This window comes from Aquarana catesbeiana, linkage group LG03, assembly GCF_042186555.1.
Source record: "Aquarana catesbeiana isolate 2022-GZ linkage group LG03, ASM4218655v1, whole genome shotgun sequence".
NCBI lineage: Eukaryota > Metazoa > Chordata > Amphibia > Anura > Ranidae > Aquarana > Aquarana catesbeiana.
The window spans coordinates 297,927,652-297,946,561 of record NC_133326.1 but is presented as its reverse complement, the minus strand read 5'-3'; the positions used below and the strand labels follow the sequence as shown (position 1 = coordinate 297,946,561).

Here is an 18,910-nt window from a genome sequence, read left to right as displayed (position 1 = left end):
CTGATTCACTCCCTGGTTATTTCTCGCCTTGACTACTGCAACTCACTCCTCATTGGCTTACCTTTAAATAGACTATCCCCCCTTCAGTCCATCATGAATGCTGCTGCCAGACTCATCCACCTTACAAACCGCTCAGTGTCTGCTACCCCTCTCTGCCAATCCCTCCATTGGCTACCACTCGCCCAACGAATTAAATTCAAAATACTAACAATAAGTTACAAAGCCATCCACAACTCTGCCCCCAGCTACATCACTAACCTAGTCTCAAAATACCAACCTAATCGCCATCTCCGTTCCTCCCAAGACCTCCTGCTCTCTAGCTCCCTCATCACCTCCTCCCATATCCGCCTCTAGGACTTCTCTCGAGCCTCGCCCATCCTCTGGAATTCCCTACCCCAATCTGTCAGACTGTCTCCAACTTTATCCACTTTTAGGCGATCCCTGAAAACTTTCCTCTTCAGAGAAGCCTATCCTGCCTCCATCTAACAACTGCACTATTTTCTCCATTAGCTCATCCCCCACAGCTATTACCCTTTGTATAACTTGACCCTCCCTCCTAGATTGTAAGCTCTAACGAGCAGGGCCCTCTGATTCCTCCTGTATTGAATTGTATTGTACTTGTACTGTCTGCCCTAATGTTGTAAAGCGCTGCGTAAACTGTCGACGCTATATAAATCTTGTATAATAATAATAATAATAATTCTTTGAGCCTTAGTTTCCTGAAGAATTCTTCCATACCTGACAATACCTGTAAATTATCCAATTTAATGGTTGGGCAGAATGTGAGGCCTTTGGAGAGGACTGTTATTTTTGGTTCGGACAGATAATGATTTGACAGATTGGTGATTCCAAGTTCCTCTGTTATATCCACATTTTTAGTCAGGTCAGCATTTACACAAGGGATACTTTGGGATTCTGGATTGGATTCCAGGTCACTGATAGTAGGAGATACAGATGTTGTATTCGTTTTATGTTGTATTCAAAAAATCTGCTCTTGGTGTAGCTTCTGGAGTTTATTTTTTTTTGCTTCCTATTTATGGCAAGTTTTTGCCATACAGTTTCTGAATGAGGTTGTTCCTTAGTCTTTCGCTGGTCCTTCTACATAAGGAGAGTTCAGTGCATTTGCACAAGGATTTTTAATCTGGAGACCTTATAGTATGAGATTCCTCTTTTTGCTTCTTGAGAGAAAGAAGATGTCACTGTTGATCTGTGTTTCCTTTGTGATTAGGTTGGTTAACTGCTTCTTCATGTGGCTATATGCAGGATCTTCCATGCATTTTTCTTGGAAGATCTTTTTTCCCTCTTATTCAACTTGAAATGTTAGCATGGCTGGTCGGTATAAAGCTTTCATCATCATATCTCTCTTGAATGTACAGTTATACAAATACATAAGGCTCCAGAGTCTTTTTCAAAATTTTCAGGTGTCACTTTAATCTTCTCTGATGTTCAGTTTGTTATGTAAGAAAGGCATGCTGTTTGGTCCCATAAAAAGATTTTTTTTCCTTTTATAGCTTGACACATGTCAAAAGACATAGTTAAAAAGTGCTTGTCATGATCTTTTTTCAGTCTGGATGCTTACATTCTCCTATTATTTGGAACAAAAATGTTCTTAAAAAATGAATTATAAGTCACTATTTTATTTGTCTGCTGCCAAAACAAAACAAATAAAAGTTATTATAATAATGATAACTTTAGGTGTCATCAGAAATCCATGACACCTGTACACTGCAATGAAAATGACATAAAAAAACCCCCAAAAAAGCAAAAAGCTTCATCTCATAATTAAGCACCGAGACTGTGTAGGGACACCGTCGCAAACTTACAGTTAGCTGCACATTGCAGTGAAGCATGAAAATAGAGCAAGGATGAAAAATAAATACCTAAATGCATAAAACATTGTAGCATGTTCTTCTTTATTTTTTATTTTTTGAAGATATTACGAGAAGAGACTATATTGTCTGCCCCCAGTCGCTTAATGCTCCCTTTTAGTTCCATGTATCCAAATAAAATGGCTCCAGCCAGTCTACATCATATTACAAAAATGAGATCTTAGCTTCAGACCTCTCATTTTATTTTGCATTCTTTGGCAGAATATGCAATTAAAAAAGAAAAGTGAACCCCATTTTATGTTTAAAACATAGCCCATAAAAACATAACTGTTTTTCTACTGAGGTCAACTTAACACTTTTACCTCTCTTCTCGGAAGTAAACCAACACTTCAATTGTAATATAAACACAATCTGATATTGATGCTTGGTGCTAAAACAAGATCTCAAGCACTTAAATAAATCAAGCATTACACTGGAAAGGTCCAATCTTCCCATGGTGGTCAGTGGATATATCAGATATAATTAATCTCCACTGCGAGTTTGGGAACATTTTTGTACAACTGTCAAAAATAAAATGCGCAAAGTGATGTTCTCATGTGTCCTTCGAGTTCGTTTCCCATCTCCTGCACTCATTGGTCCATTTCATCCAATAGTGGTGTGGCATCCCCTGCGACAGACATGGGTGTACTCTCTATCATAGGACTTAGAGACGGACGAGGGATTAACCGCTGCTTCTGTTTTCGCCTCTCTGCCTCTTTTTCATGCAGTCACTGTTCAGCCATTTTGCCCCAATCAATAGGGCTCTCACTACTGGTTTTGGATTGCTGCCTGTGTCGGGAACTTGATGTTGATGAACTTTGTAAATGAGAGGACTGTGGTGTGGGTGCGAGTTGGTGTAGCACTTGGCGGTAGTTGATGGTACTGTGGTGTTGTAATAGGTTGGCTGGGAGTAGCATAAGAGTAGCTGGGGGTCATCAGAGGTGTAGCCATAGGCTGCTGTGCTGGAGTCGCAAAAACATGATAAGCACTGCTCCCACCTCCACTGCCTCCACCATAACCATACTGACTGGATGCCCATTGGGCTGGTGTGGCATTGGGATTTTGCCCATGTCCAGTAACTGCAGCAATAGCGTTAAACATTTGGGAGGTCATGTTTTGCGGTAGAGCATTCACAGCATGGGTCAGATCTGTAAGATTAATATTGGCAGGGGTGGCACTCATGGAGGCCGGAGTCCTAGTTCTACTGCTGCTACTGGGAGTAATACCTGGTACAGGGTCTTGGTAGTGGTCTTTGAACCATCGGAAAAGGCCATTAACTCTAGGGAATATCTGTCCTCTATATCTGAAACCTTCTACGTTACGTACTCAATTCTTGGCTTAGCTCAGGGCTGATAACCTAACAAACATTTGCCTGGGAGCTCCTTATTAGCAGCAATGAAGTATGAAATGAATGTAGGCTTTTCCTTCTTTGTCTTTATCAATAATTCCTCTCATTTCTTTTTATCTCCACAATTGCAGTCCTGGTAATATTTGTGGTTTATAAGATCTCTTGCAAAAGATGCCATGGGCTGCACAAATCGAGCAATAATTTCATCTAAGTCTTCAAACTCCTCAGTGTTAATCCACAGTGTTGACCCCAGACTGAAGGCATTCTCCTTCTCTTCCTCTCGTACATCCACATGTTGGTAAATACCTTCGCTAACCTTCCATGTGACTGTTAAATGATTCTCCCCCTTACTGCTTGGTCGAATAATGACATTACCCTGGTCCATTGTCTCCATCATCTTTTCAGCTTGCTTGAAGTTAATATTGTGGATGAGGGATGTGCAATGACACGTTTTATGTAAGTTGTACGCTGCTGTTTCTTTTTCAGCTCATCATCCTGTTTGAGATGTGTAGCCTCTGTGTCAAAATCATAGTAAGTGTCCTTGGGTAACTTCCACTCATTGTGTTTGTCCGACAGGTCTGAGGATCGGCATGTCAAGTCCACACTAAACTTCTCAATGTTGATTTTCATTATCCGACAATGGACAGTCATGCCCACCTTTACTCTTTCTTCGGGTCGTTTAACAACTTTATCACTAATACATTTTGTTGGAATGAAGCCAGTCACACCATTGTCTAGACGGGCTTTAAAACCAACAGCCTGACCAGGGCAAGAGCCCCTGTCAAAATGATTCCATACCTCACTAAGCTCTGGGAAATTATCTTGTTGGCAAAATGGACACTGCCAAAGTCCTGTCTCAAAAAAAAAAAAAAAAAGAATTATGTAGACAGAAATGGGACTTATAAATTTAGAGATCATCTTTGGCATTTGAAGTGTGAAGAATGGTGTTATGAGTTGTTATGGGACTGATAGTCGACCATCGTGCCTCAGGGTAACATGCTTGCTCTTCACTTCATCTTTCACATTATACAAAAAAATTGGGCTAACTTTACTCTTTAGCTTTTTTAAATTCATTAAAGTGTATTTTTTTTTTTTTTTTGTTAATTGCATTTTAAAAACCGCTACGCAAATACGGTGTGACATAAAATATTGCAACAACCACCATTTTATTCTCTAGGGTCTCTGCTAAAAAAAATATATCATGTTTGGGTGTTCCAAGTAATTTTCTAGCAGAAAATAATGATTTTTACTTGTAAGCAATAAATGTCAGAAAAGGTTTGGTCTTTAAATGGTTAAACTTCCTTCATTTACACGCCGGAGTTCTTTCCTTTCATAAAAGAATAAAAAAATACTTTGTTTCTACTTATTTGCATTGTGTGATTAAACTTGACAGGTTGCCTGGATTTTTTAATTTTTTTTCCAGCTGTGAGAACTCTGCACTTGTTAAAAACAATCATGACATGCTGTTTTGAAGATCGGGAAGGGAAAAAGATCGCAATTTCGATTCTTAACGATTAATCATGCAGCTCTAGTACAAATGTGATAAATTGAGTTGCAGTTCAGTAGGTAAAATAATTATTTGATCCCCAAGCAAAACATGACTTAGTACTTGGTGGAGAAACCCTTGCTGGCAAGCACAGAGGTAAGATGTTTCTTGTAGATAGTGGCCAGGTTTGCACACATCTCTGGAGGGATTTTGGTCCACTCTTTTTTACAGATCTTCTCTAAATCCTTAAGGTTTCTTGGCTGTAGCTTGGCAACTTGAAGTTTCAGCTCCTTCCATAAATTTTCTATAGGATTGAAAGGTGTGGAGTGGGGAAAAACATCCCCACCCCATACCTATGGGAGCGTGGCAGACTAGAAAATGCTAGTAGTTTAAACTAATTTAAATACTTACTTGTAATTGGTTCCTGGGTCTTTAAACGGCCGGGAACACGAGCTGTCATCTATAAAAAGAAAAAGATGCGTCACAAGCAATGCAGTCGGAAAAAGACAGAAGAAGAAGGCACATCTGCTGCCATTTTCGGAATGGAGACCTTACTGTGCCATGTTATGGAACGGGCTGGGCCACCGACATAGATGAATGGCTGTGGCATTAGACTGTGTGGGGGCTGCCACCTCTGGTCCTCTCCCATGTGCTCCTGTAGCTCCTCTAATCCTGGCTTCCTCTTCCAGGTCAGAAGCTTCTCTTCTGCCAAGGATGTATCCTCCTTCGGCACATCACATGATGGATCTCGGCCCTCCAGGTCTACAGACGGGCGCATGCGCAGAGCAGCCTGTAAAGAGGAACTAAAGAATTGTGTAAGCAACCATGCCGGTCCGAATCACAGTCCCTGCCTAGGGATGAGGGACACAGAGGACAACAAAAAACTGTACAACAATTAAAACTGTACTGTTAACCCTATGGATTTAGTTTTTACTCAGCTTGGTTTTGCGAGATGCTGCAGGGGTCTCCACAGCACAAGAATCTGGTGCACAGAATACTATGATTGCCATGGCTACTAATCATCCCCTAGGAGAACAAAATGATGCGAGTGCCAACATGACAGTTTCTGCTTCTGAGTTGCATACCGTGGTTAACCTTTCGGTGCCAGCAACACAAATAGCTACAGGTGAGTCCATTGATACTTCTCAATTACTGAAAGATTTTGCTGTTTCTTTTTTCTTCTTTGTTATCTAAACTATTACCAAGTTCTTCCCTACATCCTGCAAGGGTGGACATTGCTTCCACATGGAGTGACCGGGTTGTTGATCCTAATCCATCATTGCCCACTATTCACAATGTCGCAAATACGGCGCTTACTTCATCAGTTGGTATCACCTCCTGTTTATTCTTCTGTTGTGCCTGAATCCTGCTTGAAATAAGTTATTTCTTGCAAATTGTCGCCTTTTAGGATTTCATTTACAAATTACTGTCAAAGATAAAATTATGCATATATCAATATCTGATCACTCCTTCCTTTAGCGAAAGAAAATAGACTTGAAAGATTAGACAAAGTTGAAAACGACAAACGAAAAAGTGTTCCCCGCAGTTTTAACAACTGGTTGCAAATATTTTGCATTTATGCCAGTTTAATGGGGGAGCGTCGCCCAGATTTGTGCAGTGAAATGTTCCAACACGTTGAGATATTTCTCGAGGCGTATAAGAATTGCCCAGGGCTATCGTAGTTTTTTATGATGAGTCTTTTCATCAGAAACTCTCAGTACATCGCTCCTTGAAATGGGGCACAAAAGATGTGGGTTTGTGGCTTAATTTATTATTGCTGCAGAAATCGTTTGCCAAACCACCTCAAGTCAATTCTGGGCAGTTTTAATGAAGGACAGTGCATGTGGCCACACGTTTGCAGATATAAACACAAATGCACTCACTGTTCAGGAACACACCCTGCTGTACGTTGCTTTAAAATAATGAATTCCACTTCCAATGCGGTATCCAAAATATCTTTCTCTTAAAATTGGTCACTCCGGTGATGTTAGCAAACATGTTGCCTTGCCTTTGTCTTTATTCAAGCCGTCAGATGGCAGTCCTATTGTATAAAGGTTTCTCACATGGTTTTCGGTTGCCTTCTTATTCTGGTTACGGTTGTGTGATCGTTGAAAATCTGCCTTCTGTTGAAGTACACTCAGATATTATCAAAGAGAAGATTCAGAAGGAAATTCAGGAAGGGAAGATTGCTGGCCCTTTCACATCACCTCCTTTTCAAAATTTTCGTATCTCTCCTCTTGGAATTATTCCCAAAAAAGAGCCGAATTCCTTTGGACTGATTCATTATTTGTCCTATCCTGATGGTTTGTCTTTAAATGATGAAATTAGCCTCGAAATGTGTTTGGTTTCTTATGCATCATTTGATGATGCGTTAGTTAAAATACGGAGTGTGGGATCTTCAGCATTACTAGCAAAAGCTGATATAAAATCAGCTTTTCACTTGTTGCCTGTCCATCCTATGGCTTTTAACTCCTTGGGTTTTTATTTCCAAGGAAGATATTATTTTGATAAATGCCTCCCCATGGGGTGTTCCCTATCTTGTAAATATTTCAAATTGTTTTCCACATTTATCGAATGGGTGGTGAGTTTTCAGACAGGTTTGTGGAATTTATTGCACTATTTGGACGACTTTTTATTTATTGGTAAGGCTGGTGCTACTGATTGTATCTTTTTACTAAATTCCAGATTATTTGCCGCTCCTTTGGCATTCTGTTGGCTCCAGAAAAGTCAGTGTATCTGACTACTTGCTTAGAATTCCTAGGTGTCACTATTGATGCAGCTAGGATGGAATTCCGCCTTCCACAAGAAAAGATTGCCAAAATTTGTTAGTTGTTGGCTTTCATTTTGTCCAAGAAGAAAGTTAAATTAAAAACAATTAAATCTTTACTAGGCCTTTTAGCGTTTGCTGCTAGGGTTTTGCCTATGGGCCGTAAATTTTCGAAAAGGCTTTACCATTCCATATCCGGAGTGTCCTCTCCATTTCGTTTTGTTAGAATTACGTTCGGAAGTTAGAGATAATCTGATTGTTTGGCATTGTTTTTTGTCTTCCCTTAATGGGTGTTATGGCAAGCCCAATTTTGCGAAGCCTCAATTTTGTGAAGCCTCTCAATTTGTTTACAGATGCTACTGGGAGCTGCGGATAATTTTTTATTTATTATTTTTTTTATCAAGGACATTGGTCAGCTGGTGCTTGGCATCCCAGATGGAGAGAAAATGGTTTTACTTCTAATATTGTTCTCTTGGTAATATTTCCAGTTCTTGTTGCATTACAACTTTAGTCATTGAAGAATTTTGTTACATTTGGATAATAAAGGTGTAGATTTTGCGCTTAATTGTTTTGCGTCCAAATCTTTGCCTGTTATTGCCATACTTTGCCAAATAGTTTTTAAATGTTTAAGTCTGAATCTGTGGCTTAAGGCTAAGTATATACCTGGTAATACCAATATTATCGCAGATGCTTTGTCTCGCTTTCAGATGGACCTATTTCGAACGTTGGTGCCTGAAGCGGATTCTGTCGGCCTTTTATGTCCTCCGCACTTGTTGATTTGACACGTGCTATTGGCAATAGATAACTCTTTACTTCCTTTCATGTGGGCGGGTTATCGAGCAGCGTGGTCTTTGTGGAGTGCATTTTTGGAGGACACTACTGAAGAAGTCAACTCCCTGACGACACGCGTCAAGGGGGCTGAGCCTGCATACTGACGTCACATTGTGGCCATCTCGAGACAGGGTTGTTTGAATGCTGTTACAGCTAGCGCAGGCTCATTGTGCTACACTTGTGAGTGTACCTACCATTTTTTATACCATTAAAATTATCTCAGATGGAGAGCACTAGATGTTGCCTTCTTTTTTGCTATTTGCTATATTTTTTAATACATCCTATTTGGTAAGACAATCAGGGTTCCGCAGAACCCAAAGAAGGTGCCTAGGATAAAGAAGGATTAGTGTCTACACCACGCCAGTAATCTTCATTATCCCCAGTGGAGAACACTGCTGATTTGGCTCATATTTGAGGTGAGCAGCCTGTGATACTGGTGGAGGCAAGCACAAGTTTTTTTCTGAAAAATCTGCACTTTGGGTGAATTGGTATATGTTTGGATCCACTTCAATCAGTCACCAGTTTACTTCTATGAACTTTTATTTACTTATTTAATTCAGTGGACTTATTTATTTATGTTTGCACATATTAATTCATTGAGTTTATATTTCCCATTATTTACTTAGTAGCGCAGCACTGTTTTGGTTTATATTATTTTGTAAGTGGAGTGAAATCACTTTTACATGACGGTGGCTACTTTTTTATTAGGTGCATGGTGGTCTTGGAACAGGAGATTGTGGCAATGCTGTCTGCTGGGCAAACTACTCCTTTTGAAACTCTGAAGATCAGATATGCAGCAAGGCAAACTATGAGTTACAAGATACATTGCCAATATATACTGGTCAGACATAACTTTATCTTCACCCATCTAATATTGAGTAGGTCCTCTTTGCCACCAAAAACACCCTGTTTTGTGACCAAAACACCCTGTTTTGTGACCAAAACAGCCCTGTTGAAGCATGGATGCCACTAGACCTGTCAAGGAATGCCGTGGTATCTGGCACCAAGCCATCAGTAGCAGATCCTTTAAGTACTGTAAGTTGGGCGGTGGGGCCTCCATGGATTGGACTTGTTTTTCCAGCACATTTCACAGTTGCTCGATTGAATTGAAATCTGGAGAATTTGGAGGCCAAGTCAACACTACAAACTTGCTGTGTTCCTCAACACATTCTTAAACCATTTTTGCAGTGTGGCACCGCATTAACTTGCTGAAAGAGGCCACTGCCATCAGGGCATACCGTTTCCATGAAGGGGTGTACTTGGTCAGCAACAATGTTCAGGCAGGTGGTATGCGTCAAGTAACAACAACGTGAATGGCAGGACTCAAGGCTTCCCAGCAGAACATTGATCAAACCAGCACACTGATTCTGTCAGCTTGCCTTCTTCCCATAGTGCATCCTGGTGCCAACTCTTCACTGGGTAAGCGAAGCACATGCACCCAACCATCCACATGATGTAAAAGAAAACATGAATCTTGGTCAAAGCAAACTATTTAAAGTGACATGAAACATGGACATCAGCTTTCAGGTAACCAAAACCATTCCCATTCTGAAATGAGGAAATTATTTAAATCAATCCTTCACTCCCTGCCAATGGCTTAAAATCTTCAACTCTATGTACACTGCTCAAAAATGGAACACTTTAAAAACACATTATCTGAATGGGTAAAAATATCATGCTGGATATCTGTAATGATATGGACTGGGTGTTTTTATGGTCTGTGCTAGGAATGAAAGGATGCCACATCGTTTGATGGAAATGAAAATTATCAGCCTACAGCGGGCTGAATAAAAAAACACCCTGAAAATCAAAGTGAAAAAATGATGCAGCAGTCTAGTCCATTTTTCTGAAATGTCATTGTTGCAACTCAAAATGGTACTCAGTAGTTTCTTTGGCTCCCACGAAGTCAGGGCTTGCTCCTAATGAGACGATGGATGGTGTCCTGGGGCTTTTCCTCCCAGATCTGTACCAGGGCATCATTAAGGTCCTGAACAGCTGCATTCTCTCGCCACATGAGGCCAGGCATTATTGTGCACCAGGATAAACCCAAGACCAATTGCACCAGCGTAGGGTCTGCCAATGGGTCCAATGATTTCTTCCCCATTCCTAATGGCAGCCAGGGTGCCATTGTCTAGCCTGTAGAGGTCTGTGCGTCCCTCCTTGGATATGCCTCCCCAGACCAATCATTGACCCATTACCAAACCAGTCATACTAAACTATGTTATAGACAATATAACATTTTCCACCTCTTCTCCAGACCCGTTCACGTCTATCACATGTGCGCAGGATGAACCTGCTCTCATCTGTGAAAAGCACAGGGTGCCAGTTATAGTGTTCAATGACAAATGCCAATTGAGCTGGTGCCAGGCAGTGAGCACAGGGCTTCGGGCCCTCAGGCCACCCTCATGAAGTCTGTTTCTGATTGTTTGGTCAGAGACATTCACACCAGTCGCCTGCTGGAGGTCAATATATAGGGCTCTAGCAGTGCTTATCCTGTTCTTTCTTGCACAAAGGAGCAGATATCAGTCGCGCTGATGGGTTAAGGACCTTCTTCGGCCCTGTCCAGCTCTCCTAGAGTTAACTGCCTGTCTCCTGGAATCTCCTCCATGCTCTTGGGACTGTGCTGGGAGACACAGAAAACCTGGCAATGGCACGTATTGATGTACCATCCTGGAGGATCTGGACTACCTGTGCAACCTCTATAGGATCCAGGTATCACCTCATGCAACCAGTAGTGACACTGACCCTAGCCAAATGCAAAACTAGTGAAAAACTAGTGATCAATATCCCAGGAGTTTAATTGACTTGATGCTATGCTCTGATTTAAAAGTGTTCCTTAAACTTTTTTGAGCAGTGACTGAACCACTGGGAATTGTCATAAAAACATGCTGGTAATATCCCCATCACCGATTAGCGCAATTCTCCTCTTCCAACACCACATTTTGCTGGTGGGGGTGCAGTCATGTGAGAACATGGTTTCATATCAAATGGTCATGTAAAAACTTGACTAGCTTCTGGCAGAAAAATCTTCCAGTCTGTTTCCGAAATAACTGGTGTAGTGACAATGCCTAGTCCTGTTCTGGCTTTCCTAAACCTAGAGATTGAAAATGACCTAATTACCATACCATAGTTATGCATGTTCTACTCACAGTCAGAATCACTATTGTCAGAAAATGGAGAACACAGCTGGCACCTAATCTGTCTGACACTATTACATTAACTAAAACGAATTACTTCTATAAAAGGTCACCGTCACTCAGATCTGCTTCGCATTCCACCTTTTGAAAAAGTATGGAAACCCTGGATGGAATGGTGTAACCGCTGATCTAATAAATAATAAATAAATATATATAGAGTGCATTCATAAAGTATTCAGACCCCCTTCACTTTTTTAGTAACAATCTTGTTATGTTGCAGCCTGATACTACAGTTTAAATTCATGTTTTCTCATTAATCTACACTCAGTACCCCATAATGACAAAGTGAAAACAGAATTTTTAATTAAAAAGGAAAAACTTAAATATCTCATTGGCATACAGTAAGTATCGTATATACTCGAGTATAAGTCGATCCGAGTATAAGTCGAGGCCCTAATTTACCACAAAAAAATGGGAAAAACTTATTGACCCGAGTATAAGACGAGGGTGAGAAATGCACAACTACTGTAAGTGGAAAAGAGGGTCAACAATGCCCATTTGCAGCCTCACTGTGCCCATTTGCATGCCTCACTGTGCCCATTTGCATGCCTCACTGTGCCCATTTGCAGCCATAGGTCCCCCGAACTTCAAATTCGGTAGTTAAGGGTTCTTAGATGCCCCCTAGCTGCAGCCAAAATTTGGGGTCTCTAGACCCAAAGGGTCCCGAAATGACATTGCTGCAGATGGACACAGTTGACCGACTTTGGGGCCCCGTTTCTCGGGGCCACTTAGTGCTAGGAACCCCAAATTTGGTGTGCAAACCCAGTGGAACTAGGACCATAAAATATGGCTGGGGTTTCTAGCACCAAGTGGCCCCGAGATACAGGGCCCCAAAAATCGGTTCAGAAAATGTCAAGCGCTTTTCTGCAGCAGAGAATGACATTTTCCGAACTGGATTTGGGGCCCTGTATCTCGGGGCCACTTAGAGCTAGGAACCCCAGCTTTGGATATGTTATGGTACCAGTTCCACTGGGTTTGCACACCAAATTTGGGGTTCCTAGCACCAAGTGGCCCTGAGATATGGGGCCCCAAATTCGGTTCAGAAAATGTCAAGCACTTTTCTGCAGCAGAGAATGACATTTTCTGAACCGATTTTGGGGCCCCGTATCTCGGGGCCACTTGGTGCTAGGAATGCCAACTTTGGATATGTTGTGGTACCACTGGGTTTGCACACCAAATTTGGGGTTCCTAGCACCAAGTGGCCCTGAGATACGGGGCCCCAAAGTCGGTTCGGAAAATGAAATTTTTTGCTGCAGAAAAGTGCTTGACTCGAGTATAAGTCGAGGGGGCACTTTCAGCACAAAAAAATGTGCTGAAAAACTCGACTTATACTCGAGTATATACGGTAGTCAGACTCTTTACTTGACAGAAATTACAGCCTCAATTCTTTATAGGGATGACGCAACCAGCTTTGCACACCTGGACTGGGGGATTTTCTGCCATTCTTTGCAAATCCTCTCAAGCTCAGTCAGTTTGGATTGGGACCGTGGGTGAACAGCTGTTTTCAAGTATCTCCAGATCAATAGGGTTCAAGTCAGGGCTCTGGCTGGGCCACTCTAGGACATTCACAGAGTTGTCCCTAAGCCACTCCTGTGTTGTCTTGGCTGTGTGCTTAGGATCATTGTCATGTTGGAAGGTGAACCTTCAGTCTCTGGTCCTGAGCGCTGTGGAACAGTATTCATGGAGGGTATCTTTGTACTTTTCTCCATTCAGCTTTCCTTCAACCCTGACCAGTCACCTAGTCCCTGTTGCCGAAAATTACCTCCACAACATGATGCTGCCACCACCATGCTTCACTGTTGAGATGGTATTGAGCAGTTGATAAGCGGTGCCTGGTTTCCTCCAGACATATTGTTTAGAATTGAGGACAAACCGTTCAATCTCGGTTTCAGTAGACCAGAGAATCTTGTTCCTCAGTCTGAGAGTCCTTCAGGTGCTTTTTTTGCAAACTCCGATCTGGCTTTCATGTGTTTTGAGGAGAGACTTCCGTCTAGCCACTCTGCCATAAAACCCAGATCAGAAAGGGCTGCAGTGATGGTTGTGTTTCTGGAAGTTTGCCCCATCTCCACACAGGATCTCTGGAGCTCAGTCAGAGTGGCCATTTGGTTCTTGGTCACCTCTCTTACTAAGGCCCTTCTCCCCGTGATAGTGTGTGAGCAAAGATTCCAACTGATACTTTATGATGTCATGCTTTGCTCAAAAACTTTATTATGCTTATCCATGCCCCCTCCAACTGTAAGGGTATGGTTGAACTTTTTTCTACAATTACTGTACTTGCCATGAAATCCTCTTTATTTTCCCTGTGGAGTCATCACAGGGTTTCTCTTGATCTTCAATCCAATGGAGCTTGGAAGAGAGGTTAAAAAGGGCACCCTACATCACTTCCTCCAGACAATTCACAATGCTGGTGGAAGAGTGGGGTATAACAACGCTGAAAATACTTCCCCTGTCTGTGTGGCCTACAGTGCTGACCAGGGTGAGGACATTGCATTGAATTCAGTGTATGCCATTTAATTTTTCCACCCTGTCACAGGAAGGGGTTTTCTCTGGCAGGATCACCAGGTATTTATAAATAGAAATTTGCATCAAAATTAATTTTGAATAATGCAGTTTAGCTTCATTAGTGATATGTAAGTTTTTGTTTTTCTAATTAGGATTTAGTTATATTTTAAGACCCTGGTCTATGGATTCCATTTGTATGCTTTAGTATTCATTAGGTTTTTGGCTTGCATATTAGCTTTCGCCAGCAGTGCACACCTGTAGACTTCAATTTGGGATTCTCACAAAGCATAACCCACACCTCCTCATGAGTGGTCATGGTAAAGACTGGGGTCCCCTCTGACTGTAGGTTTTGGGGGAACCTATGCTTTTTCCCTAGTAACATAAAATCCACGTTTGTCTGTGACTTAAACTGCCACCTGCTATCAATTATGATCAGAAGCATTTTCCATTGATTTTAGTAACTTTTTAAGGTTCCTGAACCCCTTGGGAAAACCCATCATCTTTAACATCTACTGCATTTACCTTTTTAGGGCTGGTTCCCACTGCTGTGATGTCCAACATCGAATGTGACTCACACCGCACTGCAGTGCAAATCACATGCGATCTCTGTCCGATGTGATTTCAGCCATACAGATAGTATGGCTGAATTTGCATCGCATTCGGACCAAACTCGCGCAGGACTGTTTTTTTGGTCCGTAGCAGAATCGGATTGCATGGGTGTTCACACCCATGCGATCCGATTCCTGTCCGTATTTACAGTTCGTACTGCGATATGTGAACTGATTTGGGGGTGTCATTAACTTTTAATTGACACTCCCAGCAGTTCGCATACTACCGCTGGGAGACATGCGATGCAGTAACCCACGGTGGATTTACAGGGTTCCCGCATCACTGCAGTGTGAATCAAGCCCAACAGATATATCACATTTACATCATATGGGTCCTCGCAAATCAGGTATCAGGTTCTTCCCATTTCACTCGTTTGATACATGTTTGCTTTGAAAGATAATAATAAACCACTTCAGCCCCGGAAGGATTTGCCCCCTTAAAGACCAGGCCATTTTTTGCGATACAGCACTGCGTTATTTTAACTGACAGTTGCACGGTCTTGCGACGTTGTACTCAAACAAAATTGATGTTCCCTTTCCATAACAGACTGGCAGCGGGGCGGGGGCGAGGCGGAGAGTGGGCAGCGACGCAGGACTGGCAGTGGGGCGGGGGGTAGGCGAGACGGAGCGGGGGGTGGGCGGTGACGCAGGACTGGCAGAGGGGCGGGGGGTAGGCGGGGCAAGGCGGAGTGGGGCGGAGGGTGGACGGCGATGCAGGAGCTCCGTCTAGCCCCCCCCAGCCATCTTCCTGATCTTCGTTAAAATGGCGGCCGGCAGAGACATTGTCTCTGCCGGCCGCGGACCTCTAGCGGCAGTGGCGGCGGCAAAAATCGTGAAGAACCGGAGTTCTCGGGACATGGCATCTAAAACCCGGGAATGTCCCGGGAAATCCGGGACAGTTGGCAACTATGCAAGAGGAATCAAAGGGCCCTACTTGTTAGAGCTTACAGTTAAACTACCAGCATGTCTTTGGAGTATGGGAGGAAACCCACTCAAGAACAGGGAGAACATACCCCAGGCAGTTAGAAATTGATTTATAGTGTTCTGGAAATAAGCGTTGTTCATCCTTACACAATCGTTTGTGCCTCCTTTTAATGTTGTAGGGAATTTTTTTTCAAACCGACACTTCAGATTAAAAATGATATTGGTAAGTAAAGTATTCTGTTTTATGAACACTTATTATGCTTATGTGTCAGATAAGCTGAAAGCTTTTTCTAATCTTCCTTGTGGCATTTCATTTCTGGTGATTTTACATAATCCTTTTCAGCTTAAACTAACTGTGCCTTTAATTGCATGGGGAGACATAGAAATGCCTTGCCTTCATTACCGCCATGATAAAGTATTGTGTTGATGGATCCATGGTTGAGACAATGACGAGCTGCTTTTATACACAGTGCATATATGCTTGCATGCAGATGGCATCCTAATGATACAGTCTTTTTTTACTGTGCCGTTTAGAGACATCTGTTGTGAAAGATCAGTATATTATCCTTTAAATGAGCCCTGTGTGAAAGCCTACACAATGTTTCTCTTCACAGAAGTTCAGTCATTAGACAACCTTTCTCCATATCATTTATTATCTAAATCTGACTAGTGTCTCCTTAGAGTCAATTAAAATCAAATTCATTGCTAAGTTTTATTTTGCTCTGATCAAGAAATTGACTTCCTTCGCACAGATGATATTGCTAAGTCAATTTTAATGATGGGGTTTTGTCACATTTGTTTTATTGATTACATTATAACTGTACTGCTAAACTCATTACAGTTCAGCCTACTTTCACACAACATATGTGAGTTGTGTTATGAATAATGATCACTGAATGGCACTGTCTTGAATTATCTGAACCATATTCTTTGGGTTTCATAATTGCCTTTGTATATTGTTACTAGTCAACATTTTAGAATTGATGAGTCGCTCACTCGGGGACTGCAGATTTTATATTTATTTTATTTCAGGTACTTCGTTTTTTGTTGTCATCAAGTGTCTATATAAGTTAAAGCGAATCTAGCCTTGGATATATTTTTTCAGCAGTGTTGAATTAGCTGCAGCTGTATCACCATACAAAGATTTAAAATTTTTGCTGCTAACTACCACCAGTTTTTTTTTTTTTAAGAATTACTGAACAAGGTTTGCATCAGTCATCTCTCTTCCATTAAAGGATGATGTCTGCATAGGCCAAGCATGCTTTTGAAAGAGTGGAATATGCTTTTTCCTTGGAACCTGCTGTTACAAAGATAATGGGTTAGTTGCTTTTTTTTTTTTTTTTTGGAGGTCAAAGCTTTTACAACTTGAATTCTTTCACGGGACTTCTTTTGGCAATTCCATCTACTGTATATGGTGGTTTCTTAATTAATTTTACATTAGGTGTAAGTTTAGTTCATTAGAGATCAGGAGCTACTAGCTAGCTGAGTATTAGATTTGTAATGCCAATAGTGAAGCAGTTATTGTGAAATCTACTACTATACTGCTGGGCTATATAAGGTAGAGGATGTTTAACCCCATTTCTAACATATTTAAACCATTTTTCAATCCAACAGTATAATTTTGTGCCCAGACTATACACATTAAAGAAGAACTATCACTGTTCAGTAACATATATTGATGTGTCTAGACCTATTAGGGACTAATATGAGCTTCTCCACAAGAGGTCTAAAATGCCTTTAAGGCAGCCATCGGAGGTGCATATATATCCCCTGTAAAATCCTGCAGATTAGGGCATAGTAGAGAAATTAGTAGGTTGGAAGAGACTGAGGTAGACAAGACTAGGGAGCATTCGTCATTTTGTTTTTCTACAGGCTCCATGTGAATTAAAGTGACACTGAACAATGTCCTTATTCTCCAAAAATAATCCATATACAACCACTACTTAATGTCAGGATCCACCCAGATGTCTGACCGACAGCTGGCTCAGCCTCAAAAGCGTGCCGCCGAGAGCCAAAGCCAGATGCCCCTGCCCTCCCCATAGCTTTGTGCTCCAGTGAGCACTGGAGGGGCAGAGCACAGGGCGGTGACTGACAGTCGCCACTCTGTGCTCAGAGCGGACCTGAGAACTGAGCGATCAGCTATCTTTGCTCAATTCTCGGTGTAGAGACAGTGGGGAACAGATGCAGCATGCAGGTTTGTTTTTGTTTCTTTTTGTTTTTTAGTCTGGCTTCTTTTAATTGGACTAAGTCTCAATTTATGCCTTTTGATCCAGATGCAGAAACACTGGCTGATCCATCTGTGCCTCTTCAATGGGTTTCATCCTTTAAATTTTTGGGGTCTAATTCATCAAAATAGATACTGGCTATATGGCCCTGAATTTCCTTGTCAAAAGAAGTTTATTGAGTATACAATGTTATAAAGATACATAAAGATACATAAAGTAAGTTTACAAGGATCTATAAAGTAAGCTCATTGTTTTACAGTAGGGTTTATATAGGTAAATATCATGAAATTTCAAATATTAAACATTGGGTTCACGTAAACCTAAATTAAAGATATATATCATTTCCTTAGTTACTTTTGTAGGTATTTAAATGATTTATACCTACTATACATATTGTTTACAAGTAGAGTGTATATAGGTCAAATAAATTCTGATAATGAGCTTTAATCGTAAGGAGGAGAAAAGGAAAGTGAAAGAAGAAAAAGGGTTGAAAGGTAGAGGTATGGTCCACAAGGTTGTCCCGCTCGTCAGTTTATTATTCTTTTTAGTTCTCTTTGAAGCCTTAGAATGGGTGTCTCTGTAAGTCATTTAATCTGTTACCATGGCAACAGGACAGAGTCATTGAAATTTTACAGGAACTGTTGTTTTATCCAAGGATGCCAAAGTTTTTCAAATTTTGGAATTTGATTTTGATCGATGGCTATCATCTTAGCATGGGACATTGTATTATTCATTCTGTGAATTGTTTCTGCTAGTACCAATGTAGGAGATTTCCATGCCTTGGCCACTGTTTGTTTTGCAGCCGTTATTAGTTGGATCATAAGTTTGAATTGAGAGAGTGTTAACCATTCCGGTTTTAGATTAAGTAAAGTTAAATATGGATCTGGTTGTATTATTTTTTTAAATATTTTAGATGCAATCACGAAGACTTCCTTCCAGAAGGTTTGGATTACTGGGCACGTCCATCATATGTGTAAATGTGTGCCTATTTCTGGGCATCCTCGAAAACAAAGAGCTGAGGTATTAGGTGAATATTTTGCCACTCTAGCGGGTACAAGGTACCAGCGAGTTAGGACTTTATAATTTGTCTCCAGTGCTAAGATGTTGGGTGAAGATGACTTAGATGTGAGCCATATATTAGACCAGTCCGTGTC

At 41.3% G+C, this 18,910-nt stretch overlaps 1 protein-coding gene and 1 pseudogene across 1 annotated transcript in view; one reads left to right on the top strand and one right to left on the bottom strand.

The window, feature by feature from the left end:
- Positions 1-18,910, top strand: part of METTL25 (methyltransferase like 25) — a 395,084-nt gene that overhangs the window by 49,286 nt on the left and 326,888 nt on the right. The window lies entirely within an intron of this gene.
- LOC141131145 (transcription elongation factor SPT6 pseudogene) lies at positions 1,967-5,480 on the bottom strand (annotated as a pseudogene).